The 18,258-nt window shown below is 40.2% G+C and overlaps 1 long non-coding RNA gene across 3 annotated transcripts in view; it reads left to right on the top strand.

The window, feature by feature from the left end:
* The first annotated feature begins 5,022 nt into the window (after positions 1–5,022).
* The window catches only part of LOC137992808 (uncharacterized), a 53,261-nt gene continuing 40,025 nt past the window's right edge, over positions 5,023–18,258 (top strand). Inside the window, exons 1-2 of one of the 3 annotated variants that reach the window (XR_011121747.1) lie at positions 5,045–5,107; positions 10,008–10,055. This is a non-coding gene — a long non-coding RNA (uncharacterized lncRNA). Of the gene's footprint in view, positions 5,108–10,007; positions 10,056–18,258 lie in introns of all 3 variants that reach the window. The other 2 variants (XR_011121749.1, XR_011121748.1) reach the window with 2 other exon arrangements.

The raw sequence follows: 18,258 nt of genomic DNA, 5'->3' as shown, positions 1-18,258 counted from the left end.
CTGAAACTTTTAAGTATATCAACCCCTTAAAGGGAACCTCCACTAAAACAACAAAATAACTTTAAACCACAGAACATAATGTTTACAACTGGAATTGCTCAATCTTTTTCCAATGAAAGCGTTTGTATTCGAGAAAAATAAATTCCAAAAACGCTTATTTTGGCTTTCAAATTTCCCGGGCGCCGCCATCTTGAATAATTGTGAGGTAACTTGGTTGCCGTATTGTTCTGATACAAAGAGCGATTGTTCTGGAACAATAGGACAACCAAGTTACGTCACAATTATTCAAGATGGCGGCGCCCGGGAAATTTGAAAGCCAAAATAAGCGTTTTTGGAATTTATTTTTCTCGAATACAAACGCTTTCATTGGAAAAAGATTGAGCAATTCCAATTGTACCTCAGAATATTGACGTCTTATGTCATCTTGTCCTGTAAACTTTGTGTTATGCTTGGTATAGTGATTGTACTAGAGTACAATTTAGTCAAGTGATTGTTTAGTGCAATGATGCTTTACTACAGTATTTTTGTTTGTTGGGTGTTTTAGTCGATACTGTTCTTTTCTACTAATACACATCGTAATGTAAGACCAACAACTCTATCTCCGACGATATGATATATGAAATGGATCATATATGAACTGCGGATATGAAATCAAGTGAAGCTATGATCCTCGCAGTTATGAACGCAATTTTTGCAATTGCGTAAAGAAGCCTGAAAAATTCAGGACTTCAGCGCGGTTTGAAATTGAGTTCATAACTGCGAGGATCATAGCTTCACTTGATTTCATATCCGCAGTTCATATATAATCCATTTCATATAACATTTCATCGTTCATTCATTCCTCACGGGAACATTAGAACCCACAAATGACCAGCTCCCAATGTCTGTGGCTTCATAGCTCAGTTGGTAAGAGCGTCGCACCGGTATCGCGAGGTCACGAGTTCAAACCCCGTTGAAGTCCTGAAATTTCCAAGCTTCTTTACGCAATTGCAAAAATTGCGTTCATAACTGCGAGGATCACAGCTTCACTTGAACTCTATCTCCGCTGACCATGAGTCATTTAAACCTCTTGCTTTGTACTTCTCCGCCTGATTTAAGCAACGTTTAAAAAGAGAATTAACTAAAATAAATAAATGATCGTAACCACACAACAGTAAGGGAAGACTAGATAATTTCAGGACCACATGTTAAATGTTCTTACCAGGGACCAGTTGTTGAAAAGCCGATTAACGCTAAGTCGAACCTGATGGGCAAATGTTCGATGGTAAAGGGTTTACCTCGGTGTAAGAACCTGTGAACTTTTTGTTTGTTTTGTAGCTATTGTTAGGGTTAGGGTCTATTATGTAGACTTCTTTGTTTTCTTTGTTTTACGTGACTGGTGAGTTTCACAGGTTTTACACCGAGGCAGAGCCATGGAAAATCTCTTTTGACTGGTGAACAAAGTTTAGTTAATTTTTTCACAACTCCAGGGTTAGCTTAACTGGGCTTTCAACAACTGGGCCCAGAAGTTTAAAATGACCTATTTCACTAAAAGTTGAAGTTGAACCAATTGGGCGTGGTAAGCAAACGACGATAATTCAGTACCGAGATCAACTAATTGATTATTAAATAAGTAACCATGGGCCGTGAGTTAACTCTGACTCTCACAATCAAAGATTGCGGCACTATTTGTATAGTGCCCGAATGGCGGATAATACCAAAGATTTGTCGAGTCAGTGTCGTGTATTACTCGACACCTTACCAACGTGAATGCTTGCGGTGCAGCGCGGTTTAACCACTGCATCCTCGATCCACCCACTCGCGCCATTTATGTACCTTTTTTCTTTTATGCCAATAGAATATCGCTATAGTGCAAACGTTGTGCCTTGGATCCTTGATTGTGAATCAAGCCTCAATCTGAAGTCGAACTAAAGTATTAAAGTGTGAGCAGAATTATGTCTATCAAAGTTTAGCTATTGTAGTACAAATGCTTACTTCCGAAAGTAAAATTTCTGTCATGAAGGACTCGTTTCAATTCGTCTCTTATAGACTTGGGTAAACATTGTGTGTTTTAAGTACGTCTAATGTGAAGCTGAGGCATCTAAGACTAATTCGTACATCAAGCCGGGAACTATCTGACTGACTGACTGACCATTTCTGGGTAAATATGGAAGGTGCACACACCGGTATGGAGGAGGGAATTGGGCCCCCTCCCAGGGCCGACTGTGACCATTCCTGGGTAAATATGGAAGGTGCATAGACCGATATAGGGGAGGGAGTTGGGCCTCCCCTCAGGGTCGGCTGGGACCAATCGTGGGCCTCCCCAGGGCCCCAACTAGCCTATATGTACATCCCAGGAGTACAAAGTGTCGAGTCTACGGGGGCTAAAGTGTGACGAGAGGAGCACTTCATCCCCATTCCCACTTTTTATTTAAAATACATTAATGACTTTAGAGAATAAGTGCAAACATTAACTAAAGAGATGTCATATCATTGCCTCGAGTTGAAACTTTAAACTGAAAGGGACATCAATGCGAGGACGCAAAAAACGATTGTGACTATTGGTAAATTGCATACAATAATAATGCCTTGAACTAATGGCTATGTTATATATGTAGAAAAAGACCAGAGTGATGAAGCTCATGGTAATGCAAGCTATTGGACATTACAGAGCGCCATGCGATTGGCCCAAAAAAAACAATGGAGAGATCATAAGTTCAGCTCGTATGAGGTTGCACGTGAAAATCACTGGACATAAGCCAAAGCTCAAACAAGAGTTGTCAATTAACTGAAATTTATTTTCGGTGATCAATAAATTATGATCATTCGATCTCGAAGGACACATGCACTCATTCCAAACTTTGACTAGAATTTGTAGTGCTTTCGCTTGCCCAAGTTCGTCTCGGCCTCACAAAGGAACTTTATTTGAGTGTCTAGTCGTTCTAGCGCTGAAGCACTAATTGGGGACACTGTAAATTGAAATTAACAGTTAAAACAAATCAAGTCAAATGTTGTTTTTTTTTTTTGAGGAGAGGGAAAAACAGAGTACCCGGAGAAAACCTCTCGGTGCAGAGTAGAGAACCAACAAACTCAACCCACACATGACGCCGAGTCTGGGAATCGAACCCGGGTCACATTGGTGGGAGACGAGTGCTCTCACCACTGCGTCATCCCTGCACCCCAAATCGAATGCGGCCCTTGCAGTTCTTGTCTGTGTGGAGTTTCAATGCTCACTTGAGTTTCTTTGGGTATCGTCTCGGCTCTCCTTGGTTTTTTGATTCCTTAGGATCATTGGCCAGCGGTTCTTGACTAGGAAGAGGAAGAAAGACCCATTTTCAGTAGAACGGAAAACGAACAGCTAATCAAGTGCATGCTAGAGCAGGTTTATTTAAAGTCCTTTAGAAGATAATCCAAAAATCAACAGCACAATCTTTTTTGGTAAAGAAAAAATACAATTAACTGACAGCTGGAAACTGCGAAAAGAAGCTTATTACGATTTTGAGAGTTCTTCTCGTGTACATAGTTCAAATAGACCTTTTCAAGGTTTCTGACGCCATATTGGTCGGGGGGCACAGCGTTTGTTTGTAAATTTTGCCGACTTCGAACCATTAGAAATCCTTTTAAGGTCTGACGATTGTGGATAGCGAGAATACCTCTCAAAAAGCACTTCCATTGAGATTCTTGTCGTCAAGTATGACGATCAGAATCAAGCTATAACGACCGTAAACGAAATTTGTAAATTTCATATTAAACAAACTCATGCAAATTCCTGCGAAATTTGAAGGGACATGAGATTTCTAATATCCAATAGTGTGTTTTCACTCACGTGATTTGTAAACTTGTTTTTCCACCAAAACAAAAGAAAAGATTTGCATTATAATAGAGCTCAATTCCGGGAGGATTAGTTGGGGACACCAACATGGCCGCGGTTCCTTTGTTCAGGGACACCAACATGGCCGCCGTGACGTCACGTGAAAACACTCTATAGGCCATTTTACAGTTGTTTGCTCTGCGACCTAGCCTATGAATGGCTGCGAGGCTGCCGGTGACCTTGCATTGATACAGCCCCGACTGCTTTTATCATGCAAATTGTGTTTTTGTAATTCTAATTAGTCCGTATTAAGATTACAAAAGCACGGAGGTTTGTATCAAAACAGGGTCACCGGCAGCCTTGCTTCCATTCGTAGGCCAGGTAACTTAGCTAGAACTGTAAAATGGTCTATTTTCAGACGTTGTGTTTCGTGCAATGATTTAAGTTTCTGTACAGAACGGAGTGAAGGATATTAATAAAATAACTAAAAATATTTTAAAATTATTGAAATTTGCCTTTATGCAGTGGAATTAATAGAGGTTTGAATTTGGCCAAAATGCCATACATCCCAACCAAGATGGCGTCAGAAACCGTGAAAAGGTCCGTAAGTCTCTTATGCCCACATCCTCTGCGGGTTTGTCACGAACCCACCCGATGACCAGCTCCTGGGTGGTTTGACAGCTTTTAAATTGGTAGCGGACCGCACGGTTATTGTACAGGTCTTTGGAGCAAGCCTTTTTAATCCTAAAATTTCACAGCTTTCCTTTTATTAGTGCCCAAACAAATGTTTGAATTGAAAGTGCAATGATCAAAACGTCTTAGCATAATTATTAGTGGCCTGCAAAAGATCCAGGCGCCGCAAATATGATTTTCTCTTCAGTGTCAGCGTAACGTTTGTCCTGCAATCATCTTTGCCCTGCAGAGATTTGCGAGAGAATCGAAGAGCACCCCCATAAGAGGGCAAGATATTGCCGTGAATTTCAACTAGTACTTAGTTTACACGCATTCATGGTATACGCTTGAGTATTTGGTGCTGAATAGGATGACAGCAGTCTCCGGAGTCACTAAAACAGTGAACACTTCATCCACAATCCACACTGTGCTCAATCTCGTACCCAGAGTCCTCGGGCTTCTTGGTCAGCGGGTGAGCGCCCGGAGAGTCTCTCCGGGCGCTCACCCGCTGGCCAAAAAGCCCGAGGACTCTGGGTACGAGATTGCACTGTCCTTCGGATTTTTATCACAATAGATGATATATACGACCAGTCTTCAAGGAACAGGGAAGGTTCCTTCTTCTCAGTTATAGTCACACCGTCACAGGTTTGTGTGAACATTTGTCTTTTATTTCAGTAACGATCATTTTGTAGAGAAAAACCAGTAGGTTGAATTGATATCGAAAGGCTCACGGTTGCAGGGATGAATCAATCCCTTGTTAAAGCACATGTATTTGGTAAAACTTGACTTAAAGAGCATGCTATATAACTTTTTTTATGCTGAAACCCAAGTATTGGAACGAAATGTTGTTATCACAACTATTCATGGTCATTCATACTGCGATATCGAGTTGTCTTCCTCCGGTTTGTTTCGGTTTTTCACTGAAGTTTGTAATGTTGAGTTTTTTTCGGTTTCGTTAGTTTAATAACGGTGAGGTGACTTAAGTGAAAATCAGACTTAACTGCTCATAAATGGGGTTACAGCAGTTAGTGGTCGAAACGAACCTCGTGGTCGTTCATATACGTTCTTCAATGTGATCTTGGATGTGTATAAGAAAGAGTATAGCATCTTGACCTCTCACGAAACTGAAGAATTATTTTGGCTGGTCATTGATCCGGCAAAACATTGTGACGAGTTATTAGAGAGATTAAGCATCACGTTTACTTGAACTTGAACTGCAAACGTGAAATGGTTGGCTGCTTCTTGTCATAAAAGCATGAAAATTATGTTATTTTAACTCGCTGCTAACATGCAAGAAATGACTTCATATCAAACGAGTTTCTTCCATTTTTGGCAGAACGCAAATTTTTGTTTAATGTTTCTCGTTTGCCGTTGACGTATGCTTCATCTCTCCTTTAACTCACATTAGGCATGCTCCTGTTTTCAACATTGAGCAGGAGTAGAGTGGACTGATCTCTCGAATACTCGGCCACTATGGATCTTCTGTTGTATGTCTCGTTCTTTCTACGAAAGCACTCCACGAAGACAAAATGCGGGGCATTTGTAGAGGCAGAGAGACCTAGTTTGTGAAAGTTGTGGGTAGTTAGTTGATGAAATTCAGTTTGTTAACGAAAGATTAAGGTGTTCATGTAATCCAAGTCCAAAGAGTCAGTAGATTAGAGGAGGAGGAAGGTAAAGAATAATATGGCTCTCTAGTTACAAGAACAAAAGTTAAATCAGTTTAAAACTAGATGGTCTCCATTGCAATCGGTTTTCAAGTGTCGCTATGTCGTCCGTGACACTTAAAATTAGGGGTGGAAAATGTTCCCCTTGCGAAACTTGTAATCCGCAGTGAACTTATCTACCCAACTTGAAGTCTCCCTCAGTGATTATCCAAAGAGAGACGTAGATTTTCACACAAATCTTTGAAAATTGTGTTTTGAAAACAACTAGTACTCATCATATGCTGCTACCTGACATCGAGTTGATTAATATAAGCTCCTTTTTACGTTCAAGTATTCTTTCGTTTCCTTAAAGTCCTTTACCGACAAAGTCAATTATGTCTATTCTTGAAAGCTGATATTAAGTTTCCCTCGTGGTTTCTCGCTTGCCCATTGGTTGGTTTACACCTGGGGGTAAAGTCTTTCAACCGTGATAAGCGCCGGGACGTCAGTTACTGATATATTATTCAAATTTCATTGCTTTTTCCCCATTCTCTCATTGGTCTTGTTTTTCAGTGATACGGTTAGTTTCTGTTTCTTTTTTCCTATCCAAAATGTGTTCTGGAAATGATCTGATTTTGCCGATTCGCCAAAAATGTGTGTGTAAAACACCACGTTTCGTTGGAAGTCAGATTCCGTTCATAGCTATTCTAGAATTCTGCAAGCAGGGCACTGTGATGGGTAGTAGAAGTGAATGACGTTGTACACAAAGTTCTAAAGACACGGTCGGCATTCTTCTGTATTTCCGGAATGGTCCAATTAAAAAGACACCCCCGAGAGAGATAAAAAGATTATTCAATTGTTTCCGATAAGATTGGCAATTTTTCCGATTTGTTCAGAGTAAGAGTATAGGCTATCATAGTATGCTCCAAATACTCCCATCGCTTACAAAACGGCTCGCAAACCATTGTTTTTTCCTCGAATTATATTCGTCGCACTTCAGCCACCGAAGCATTTTGTTCGTCCCGTGCTGTGGTCTCGGACAATCAAATTAAAGGGTATGTGTGCGTCAAGTTTTAGTGAAATTTGGATGCCTACAGTAGGTCAATGTGAACGTCGGTGTGTATAAGCTTCGTTGATGACAAAGAAAGACTATGACTTCAGGAAAAGAAGCTGTTTTTGAAATATCAAAATTTTGCTTATCTTCCCACCACATATGTAAAAATCATGACGCGATAACGTCTATGCTCTTTTGTTTCTTCGTAATGTTATTTGTCTTTTGGCGCGTTCAGTTTCGATTCAGTTGGCGATGATCTTTTGTTATCTAGATTTTAATTTTAAATTGTAGTTTGCTCGTCTAAAACTAGTTTACCTAAGTGGTAGAAATGATGCCGAGGGGAAGGGAGATATTCAATTATGCTTGCGGTTATTTAACGACCGTTCGTGCGTGGAATTGAAGGGAGATTTAATAGGTCTTTCAAGAGCAGGGACGGTACAAAACGTGGAACCCTTAATTGGACCCCCAACTGGATCTCCTTCTGGACCCCACTCGAGAAAAGAAAGATTTTGCGAATGCCAAGAATCAGCAGGCCGTTCTTCGCAAACTTCAACCTTTATTCAACAGCTTATGTTAATTCCTTCTCTCGCCTTCGATTCTTCTTTTCTCACAGCAATCGACTCGTAACAACTGGACCTAATTCAGTCCTTAATTTTATGAGACCTTGATTTGATTGGTCATATCATTAAACAATGAATAAAAATTTATCACCTAAATCACGTCATTGGCGCAAGAGATCTCGCCACCTTGACGTCGAACGGAAAGGACAATATGGACTGGACTCTAACCTAAACTCTGGACTAGACTGGACTGGACTTGGTTGCCTTTGGTTATATTTTTCGATTGCTGTACTTCCAATTTGGGTGAGCCACTAAAGCAATAGGATAGAACAGTGTCCGAAAGCCGTCAATCAACGGTATTGATTGGCAGCTCTTTTTGCCATTTTGTTTAACAATTGTAGGAACTCGTTCCGTCTGTAGTTTCTGTCATCTGCAGTTTTTTCGCGGTCATCGCTAAGCCCAGTGCATTAATGTTCTGTGCTGGGCAAGCTAAATTATTTTCCCAAGGCGATGTTTGGATTTTAAATACGGTACCACCTCGAAATTTTACCTTTTAATTAAACGACTGACAGGTAATCAACGTCTCTACCCCTAACAGGTCACTGATTGGTATTTAAGCAACAACATTTTCTTTCAGAGGATCAGAGTTCTACTTTACACTTTACTTCATCCAAATATTAAACTTCTGGGTATTTTCCAAGATGGCGGACCTCTCATTCCCATTTGCTCTCTACGTTCCAAGATGGCGACCGAGTCAAATTTCCCAGGGACTCTTTCAGATGTCAAAATCCCTACCCGCATCAAATTCCCGTGAATTGCCCCCCCCCCCCCCCCACCCCCCCCTCCCTCCCCCATCACATTGATTGGCAAAGCATTGACAAGAAAAGGCACACGGGGTATTTGGTACGAGACTCAGGTCAATTTTCACAGATTTTCCAAATGGGCCATTTCCGAGTTGCTGTTTGTCTCGGTTTCGAAGTGAGTCTTGGTGCTCAACTATTGTAAGGGAAATTAATTTGATTTGCATAACAATTTGCAACTCATTTCCATTTGAATGGTTGTGCACCAGGACTCGCTTTGAAACTGAGGCATGCAGCAACTCGGAAATGGGCTATTGGCCGGTCATGTTTCACAGGTCATGGTCCATGATTTTGTCTCACCGTGAAAATATTTGCGGATTCTGTGTTTTGTGTGTGAGCTCTTCACCCACAGTGAAACTCTCCGCGAGGAATTACGACGGAAACCACAGCGTGAGGGATGGTATTAGGGATAATTTTCTAAGTATGTGTGCCGACGCTCAGTTTAAAACATTAAAACATTAGTGTAAACTAAAGAGAAATGGTGCCAAATACTGTTGTGTGAACAATTGACCTCTCGTGATTATTTGTAGTGTAACCGAAAATATAAGCAAAAGCAAACCAAAGCTGGTACTAAAAACACTGGTAAGTTTTTCAAGGGCAGTAAGTATCTGATTCACTGTGTTACGAATTTTACGCCATATTTGTCCGCCCCACGTATGAACAACGGTTTTCCTTTCGAAAGGTAAAATCACTCGTTCATGTCGGAAGGTAAAAGTAAAACATCCATAAAATGACCAAGCAGACATAAAATGGTAAGACTTGCACGTTGAATGATGAATGAGCAGTGGCGCTTCCGAGAGTAATGTCTCAAAGCGAAACTCGAATGTATAACAGGTAGAATAGTGAAACTCAAATGTTGAATCGCTAAGACGGAGGCAGTGTGGGCCAGTGGTTAGGGCGCCTGCCCTGACCACTAGTTGAATTTGTTCCTGGTAGTCCCTGGTTGAACTTCCCAGCTGCACTTGTAAATAGTCAACTGGTTTGCCTCCGGCCAGTTGGGATTCTTAACAGTTGTTCTGTTCTGTCATTTCGTTGATTGTGTATCATTGGCCCTGAAAAGCCTCTATGGGGAGCGGTCAATTAATAATAATAACAACCTTTTTCTTCTATAGCGCCATTTCCATCGCTGTCCAATGGCGCTTTAAAACAATTTAAAACACTTTAAGAAATAAAGCCATAAAATTTACAATATTGTTAAAAATATATAAATAAAATCAAATAAAAATAAGTAAAAGAAAATATAGGATCAATGTTCCTAGGATAATCATGGATAATCATAAATTAAAAGCCTTCTTAAAAAGATAAGTTTTAACTAAACGTTTAAATTGAATAAGACAACCACAGGATCTTATATTCTGGGGTAAATCATTCCACAGAACAGGGGCTGCGGATGAGAAGGCTCTATAACCATACGTTCTTAAATTATAGGACATACTGACGAGACGATTGGTATTAAGGATCTAAGGTTCCTACGCGGTAAGTACGGTTTAACTAAATCGGACAAATAAGTTGGAGCAAGATTATTTAACGCCTTATAAGTTATTCAAAATATCTTAAAAATAACACGTTGTTATTTTGTTGTAAAACCATGCTCGTGTCCTCAAACTGTTTTCTTTCTTTTCTCGACTGGAGTCTATATGAGGGTACTGTTTGTTCGGATGACCTATAAAAATCTCCCTTCAATTCCACGCACGAACCGTCGTTAATTTACGGATCTTTTTACTGAAGAACCTCTACAAAGATATAATAATGGTATTCGAACTGTAAACTAAATTCACTTTCCGGAGGCGGAGTCAATCTCCCCAGCTATGTTCGGAAATTTGATTGGTGGAAGCCCAAACACAGTTTGGCGCTTAGTGCTTGAAATGTGAGATTCCGCCGAATTATGAAAATCGCAGTAAACGACCAGAATTAGCATATATTTCACATCTCTTCCCATTAATTTAAATATGTGTTTAAGCACATTTTTTTTTGTTCTCTTTATTTGATATGCGTTCTATATGTATATCTATATTTGTACCCTTTTTTTTCATTCTAATTAAGTATGCCACACGTGGTAGCATTACCGTGATTCACGTGGGTCCTTTTCCTTCATTTTGATTTCTGGGAACATAGACCACTTTCATAAATGGCGACCACTTTTACATTCTTTTGTCTTTATGTTAATTAGGCCTACTGCCCTCATTTTGAAACAAAAATTCTTTTGAAATTTGCTCGTTGTAGCGAGGCCAGAAAAGCTTATTAGCATGAAAACAAAAGAATATTTTATTTGACCGCCATAATGAAAGAGGTCTATAGAGGAAGAACTGTCAAGCGCATGTCGAGCGGTCGTGGATGCCTTGCAGGTTTTGAGTCATTTAAGACCTCAATTTTCAAGAAACGTCCTTCAGCTGAATTCAACGTCGTTATCCTCCCTCTCTCAGGCTATACGCAAAAAGTTGAAAAAATGTGCGCTTATCAGCTTTTTTAATGTTGATTGCAGTGTTCTACTTTAGTTCTGCAATAGCAACCCTCCCGTCCCCACACTTTTTCTGGAACAAATGCATAGCATCATTCTCCCAGAAAACTCTTCAGTTTAACGGAGCAAACCTCCAGGTCCACTGAACAGCCATGGGAACAAAATGTTCAATATCTTTTGCCAACATTTTCATGGCAGAAATTGGGTGGTGGACAAAACACTTACCCCCCAGTCCATGGACTTCCCTTATGGACTACCCTAAAATAGACTACCTCAAAAAATAGTGTTTCGAATAAGTACCATTAAAAGAACTGAATTGATTGTATACTTACATTGCACCTACCTTGTTCATTTTCTTCCGCGCGGCAACATGCGACTAAATCGTCTCACTTCAATTACATGAAGTAATGGGCCATCACAACAATTGTTGGTTTTCACTCAAAACGTTTGCATAATAATAGAGTTGAATTCCCGGAGGATTTGGGTTTCTTTGTTTAGGGGCTCCAACATGGCAGCCGTGACGTCACGTGAAAACCGAGAATTATCGAAAGCTAACCTTTTTAGAATTGTTGCTTAGACTTAAATACTGTTGATCAGCGCCGTTTAAAATGGGTGTTTAGGCTGATGCACTCAGTATTTGAGACACTGTTTACATGTATGGTATGTACCAGTAGTACTCATTCGAAATAGTCTTTTAGGGTAGTCCATCGAGGTAGTCCATGGGCTGGTGGTGAGTGTTTTGTCCACAGAAATTGAAACAAAAATGCTAAGCGAGAGTAAAGTTGAGTAAAGTTAAACCAACAAAATGGAAACGTTTCATTGATGACGTTTTCTCACCATGGGACGTAGATAAACAGTAAATTAACGTGTTCATTGCACAAGCACAACTTCCACCCAACTATAAAGTTTACTGCTGAAATTTCAGAAAAGAAGATCACTTTCCTAGACCGACAACAGCAAACAAAGGGGAACGATTCGAAAGAAAATCTGCTCTCGATATCAAAATATATCACAAGCCGACTGAAACCTTCCAATACAAGCGTTTTATCGCCCTATGTAAAGGAATCCAGGTGGCCCTCGGATTCCAGATCCCAGCCTGTGGAATTCCGGATCCCGAACAGTGGATCCCGGATCCCTAGTCATACATCTCAAGGGTCCACCGAAATGGATTCCATCGAAATATGTGGGTTCTGGATTCCATGCGATGGATTTCGGTTTCAAAGCCCGCACATTTGCTGGATTCGGATTCCGGATTCCTTTGCAACGGGTGAACTTTACCTCTTGTCACCCGCCCAGTGTTAAGAAGGGTTTTTGTCAAAGGAGAGGCCAGGAGGCTCCTCCGAACAAACTCTGATCTTCAAAAATAACATTTGAGGAGGCACTATCTGGATTCACAGCCCGCCTTGAAAAGCGAGGCTACCCTAAGCATCTTATCGAGAAAACACTATCTGAGGTCAATTTTTCTGAGAGGCAGTCGGCACTTAAATGAAAAGCCAAAACTAGCGAGAAAATCCTATCATTTGTCAGGACGTAAAACCCAGCAATGTCAAATCTTAAAACAAACCTGTTAGTTGGAGGTTTCATAATTATGTGAAAAAAAGGGGGACCGTGGAGGTCTGTCACATTCTTTCGAATTTTTGCTTATAGCCTGAGAGAAGGAGACTGACGTCGTTGAATCCAGCTTAGGGAAAACGTTCTTGAAAAGTTCGGCATTAAATAACTCAAAACCTGGAAGGCATCCGCGGCCGCTCGACATGCGCTTGGCAGTTCTTCCTCCATGTTTTCAGAAACCAAAATGAAGGAAAGACTCAATTGAATCACGGTAATGCGATCACGTGTTGCATACTTAATTAGACGGAGAAAACAAAGGGCACAAATATTAATATACCAGGAGAGAGGGAGAGACCTTTATTGTTTTCCATTATTTTATGCTGGTTGAATCATCGGTGCCAGTATGACGTCACATATCAACGAATCGAAGCTTGGCTTCGCTCCGTCGGTTTTCGCGCGAGGAAGCAGTAGAAGATCTATAAGAAAAGCGTAAATGCAGGCTTTTGTTTAACTCTATTCAACAATTTGGCATGAGTATGCAAGCTTTGTTCTCTATAGTGTCCTTGTGTCCTAGCTTTGTTTCTTTTATTTGCGCTTTTATCTTTAATCTCATTGAAACCGACGTCGGGTTGGTTGGCGTTCGTGCCTTTTGATAATTGTATTTGTTGCGATTCAAAATTTGTAGGCCCCTGTCATCTTGTGGTTTAGCTTTGTAGTTGACGGTTAGTACCCAAATTGTTTGGCTTTTTTGGCCCTCGCTTGTTGGAAGTTGTGTTAGCGTGGCTGTTTGGGGCAAGTATTATGCTGGATTTTTTTCGTGTCAAATTAAATTATCCTTGTTTGTGGACTTCTTGAAAGTAAATGGCTGTGTCCTGTGTTGATCAAATTATTTCGCAATACAGTAAACACCTACATATAAGAACCTAGATTTTCCCAAGTCAGGCTAAATAGGTTCTAATAAAAATGGTTTTTACAGTAGTTTTAGGCTATCTAAGTTCTTAAATTGGTTCTTATTTCCACAAAAGATATCTACTCTATGATACATATGGTATGACTGATTTCCTCTGATGATGATGCTGATAGCTTTTTATTTCAATCATAACCATGAAAAAAGAGTTTTAAACAAGATCTGTGCAGTTTAAAATTTGTTCCGGACGCTTGAAATTTGAAGCTCATTTCTAAGATAAGAACCTATTAAATTTTTTAGGCTAAACTGGTTCTTATGTAAGGGGGGTCTAAAATGAAATTTTTAGCGTAACAGGTTCTTAAATTCTAGGTTCTTATATGTGGGTGTTTACTGTATATGACATTTGTTTAAGGCAAATGATCAAGTACAGCAAACTTAAATTGTTTTCTGGAGTTGCTGCTATTTCCAGCTGTTGTCTTCAAATTGTTCTTGCCTTTGCTTGATCCAATGTATAAAGTGCTGTTACATATAAGGCCTCAGTTTAAAATTAAAAAAAAAACATTACTTTCAAGTGTGATGACAATTTGCCTTTTCCTTTCTCATGGTATTTGCTTAACCTTGGCATAAGACAAAATTATTCTTTCCACTGTACACTTTAAGATCCTGCTTACTTGGCAGCTGCTGGTATTTTGTTGACAACTTCTGCATTGCCATTTCCACTTCTTGTTGGTTTGTATGTTATTGTTTTTATCACTGCCGCGCGGAATTAATTCGATTATCCTGGGAACCGTATATCATCCCCCACAGAACGATAGCGGCAAGTTACGGTCGCACCTGTTCCACTCCATTGATTCGTCTCTGGCCAGCCATCCGAACTCTGGCATCATTGTTCTTGGTGATTTCAACCATTTCACCCCCAAAAACCTCTGATCCTCTTTCAAATTGAAGATTCTTGTTTCACTACCAACAAGAGGGAATAACATTCTCGAGCAAGCCTTTTCATCTCTTATCTAAATATTATGACGATGCTCTAAATTTGCCACTTGTTGAGCTATCAGATCATTCAAGCGTCATTCTACAACCATCAAACACCAAACCTGCCTGCTTACCCTCTACCTGGGCACAGAGACGTGATTGCAAGGTAGCCAACAAAGTGCTCTTTTTTCTTATCTTAAAGATGTCAACTGGACACCATTTATACCACGCTAAATCACGTGAAGACCAATACAGTACGTTCCACTCGACAATCACTACCGCCATCGATTCTTGCTTACCTGTGCGCTCCGTAAAGCTGCATCCCACTGACAAGCCTTGGATGACCGCGGAAATTAAAGACGCAATACAGGAACGCCTACAGGCTTGGACAAAAGGAGATACCCTCCAGTATAATATGTATCGTAACAAGGTTATTAAACTCTGCAAAAAGGCTCGTGCTACATTCTGCAACAACAGTATCAACTATATGCAAGAAACTAACCCTAAAAAAATGGTGGGACAACATCAAACTTTTGTCTAGCCTATCCAAGCCCGTAACTCAGACCAGTATAGTATCGCTGACGGAGTTACTCTAAGGGACAGTGACCTTGCGGAAGCGTTAGACGATTGTTTCAACGATGTCGCCTGATACGATATTGAGCCTCTGGATTTCAACCCGCTCCCGGTGGGACAATCTACCGATAAATACGTCGTAAGTCCTGAGTCTGTTGAAAACGCAGTAATTTACTATCGATTCAAGAGCGTAAAGAAAAGGGTCACGACGACATACCTAATTGAATACTTTAGAACTTTGCATCAATCATTCATCGCCCTATTTGTTCAATCTTCAACTCATCGATTAATCAAGGCCATGTCCCTCTACTCTGGAAATGTGCCATTGTCATACCTATAAACAAGGTTCCTTGGCCGACCTCTATCAGTACCGACTTTAGGCCAATATCATTAACTCCTGTCCTGCACAAAATTTCTGAGGGCTTTGTCTTCGAGTGGATTGCAGCTATGATAATGCCTCAGGTAGATCCATACCACCATTCGGCTGTGTTAAAAAATCGTCAACAACCCATGCCCTCGTTCACCTTATCCATCAATGGCTGAGCGCAACAGAAACTCCAAGAACGATGATTAGATCTTACGTAATTGACTTTTCCAAAGCTTTCGACCGTATCGACCATAATATTTTACTACACAAGCTGCAAGTACTCAACGTTCCTCAACTACCTCTCAATTGATGCGCTGATTTCCTTCACAACCGTCAACAACGCTTACTTCTTAATAACTTCTCATCGCCTTGGAAGCATGTACACGCTGGTGTCCCACAAGGCACTAAACTTGGCCCACTTTTCTTCCTCGTTATGGTGAACGATCTAAGAACTGATCTACTGTTATATAAATATGTTGATGATTGTACGATCTACGAAGTTTTATGTTTATCTTCAACTCAATCACTAGTTCTCCAAAGTGAGTTGAATGAGATCACCGAATGGGCAGAGTCCAATCACATGAAGATCAATGTTATTAAAACTAAGGAATTTTTCACTTCTTTCCTAAAGAATGATCAAATTCCTAACGATTGTCTAACAGTAGACGGCCGTCAACTAGACTGGGTTGCCTCTTCTAAACTCCTTGGAGTGAAGGTGTCCTCTGACCTTAAATGGTCGACCCATATAGATATTTGTTGCAAGACTAGCAAACGACTCTATGCCCTAAGCATTTTTAAGCGCAGTCGGGTGTACAACCTCAAGATCTACGATCTGTTTTCTGTTATTTTATCAGACATTTATTAGAATACGCTTGCCCTGTTTGGTACTCTTCATTGACTTGTAAGTTGAAAGACCAGTTAGAAGACATCCAGCGTCGGGCACTTCGTATTGTGCACCCGCAGTTGTCATACAAAAAAGCACAAAGTCCTGAACCTGACTACACTCTGGGAAAGACGCCAATATCTGTGCTTGAAGATTTACAAGAATGTAACCCATCCTGATAGTAAACTATGTAGCCTTTTGCCAAGACCTACGACCAAAAACTACATCTTTAAGAATCCTAGAAGACTTCCACTTTTAAAATGTACAACTAAAAGATTCCAAACAAGCTTCATAACAAGCTCGATAAAGAAATTGGACTGAACTGAACTGCAATCAAGATTAACTGATATTTTATAAATGAGCATATTTAAATTTTTGTCATTTCACATTTTGTAATTGTAACATTAATTGAGTTTTTCAATTCCCTTTGGAATTGAAATTCAAATGATTTAATAAAGTTATTATTATTACTATTATTATTATTATTATTATTATTATTATTATTATTATTACCTTTGATAACAATTCCAGATCCTTTTCAGAATTGCCGCTTCTTTTTCCTATTTTATATCTTTCACTGGGTGTACTACTTAGTTATGCTTGTGCAAAACGTCTGGAACTATATCACCCTGGCTTTCTCTTTAGCAAGTTATGGAGGTCGAAAAGTTTTGTAACAACAATTCAAGTTGTTGACATAACTGGGAAATGACACATTTTTACATTTGCACCATCAAAGATCTAAGGTATCAAGTAAGTGCAACATTCATCGTTACAAGTGATTTGTATTGGTTGTCATGCTCAACCTCATTCTCAGGGTCTCTCTTCTTCCCTTCCCCTGGAGTGGGAGAGACAGAATGCGGGTAAGAGAAGAAGAGAGACCCTGGGAATAAGTTTGTGTCGTGCTGTGGTAAAGTGGGAGTAACTGCTGAATACCCTGCCACCTTTTTTAGCAAGCAGCGGCATTCCTTGAAGAATCAGTCAGAATACAATAGCTGTTGTTCTTATGCAAGTACGTGGCAGGGTATTCAGCACTTAAGCCCAGTGTTGCTTCACCCATTGACCCCTGAGAGTAACACTTCATAGATTTTACTCTGTCTAGCGCCAGACAATTTTACTCGTCAATGGAGCTGTACTAGGGCTTTAATGTCCCCATTAAAGAAATGTGAAAATGAGGCAGGTTGAAGACAATTTGACAGCATGCTTGGGCAGTATGAATTGAAATTTTAATACCACATCTGGAAATCGTGAAGAAATTGGAGAGTGTTTGAGTTCCCAGCGTGGTATTCTTAACGTCACTCCACGTATTGTGACCTGTTTACATGGCAACAATAAGGTATGCGTGAGCAGTGATATCCCCCTGCAAGAAACATAAGGGTCTTTCATAACCTAATCTAAGTGGCATGCAATGTGTAGATCCTTGTGATGGAACTATTCCTCAATCACACTTGCATGTCATTCCAGCCATTCGTCGTGAAATCAATATTTAGAGAGAATGAATTCAACGAGGCTCAAAATATTGGAAGAAGAGCAAGGTTGTTCAAATCTCACAGTCATGCAACCAGATATTTATTCAATTTTAGGAAAGGAAGGGGAGCAGGGGGTACCAGACTAGAAGCATAGGGGGTAGAAGTGGTATGGAAATGAGATTGGTTGCCTAAAGGGGGGTGTGAAAAATGTGAAAAAAGGGTTGGAGTACGGCTCTTCAAGGAGTACTTAGCTTCATATCATTTGTTTTATCATTTAGCTGGACATTTATGCACTTCCGTCTTAAGTCATATGTCTTAAGTCACTGGTACCGGTGCCTTTGTCAAATGTTGTTTATTTCGTTCACGTAAACAGCTTTTGGTTCTGCTCTCTTTAAAGGGATGGACGAGAAGAACCACCGCGCACCGGTGGCTCAGTTGGTTGAGGGAGGTCGTGAGTTCAACTCCGGCCGGACCAACACTCGGGGTCTTTAAATAACTG

The sequence above is a fragment of the Montipora foliosa genome, chromosome 1 (assembly GCF_036669935.1).
Source record: "Montipora foliosa isolate CH-2021 chromosome 1, ASM3666993v2, whole genome shotgun sequence".
Lineage (NCBI taxonomy): Eukaryota > Metazoa > Cnidaria > Anthozoa > Scleractinia > Acroporidae > Montipora > Montipora foliosa.
This window is presented reverse-complemented; position numbering and strand designations above follow the sequence as displayed.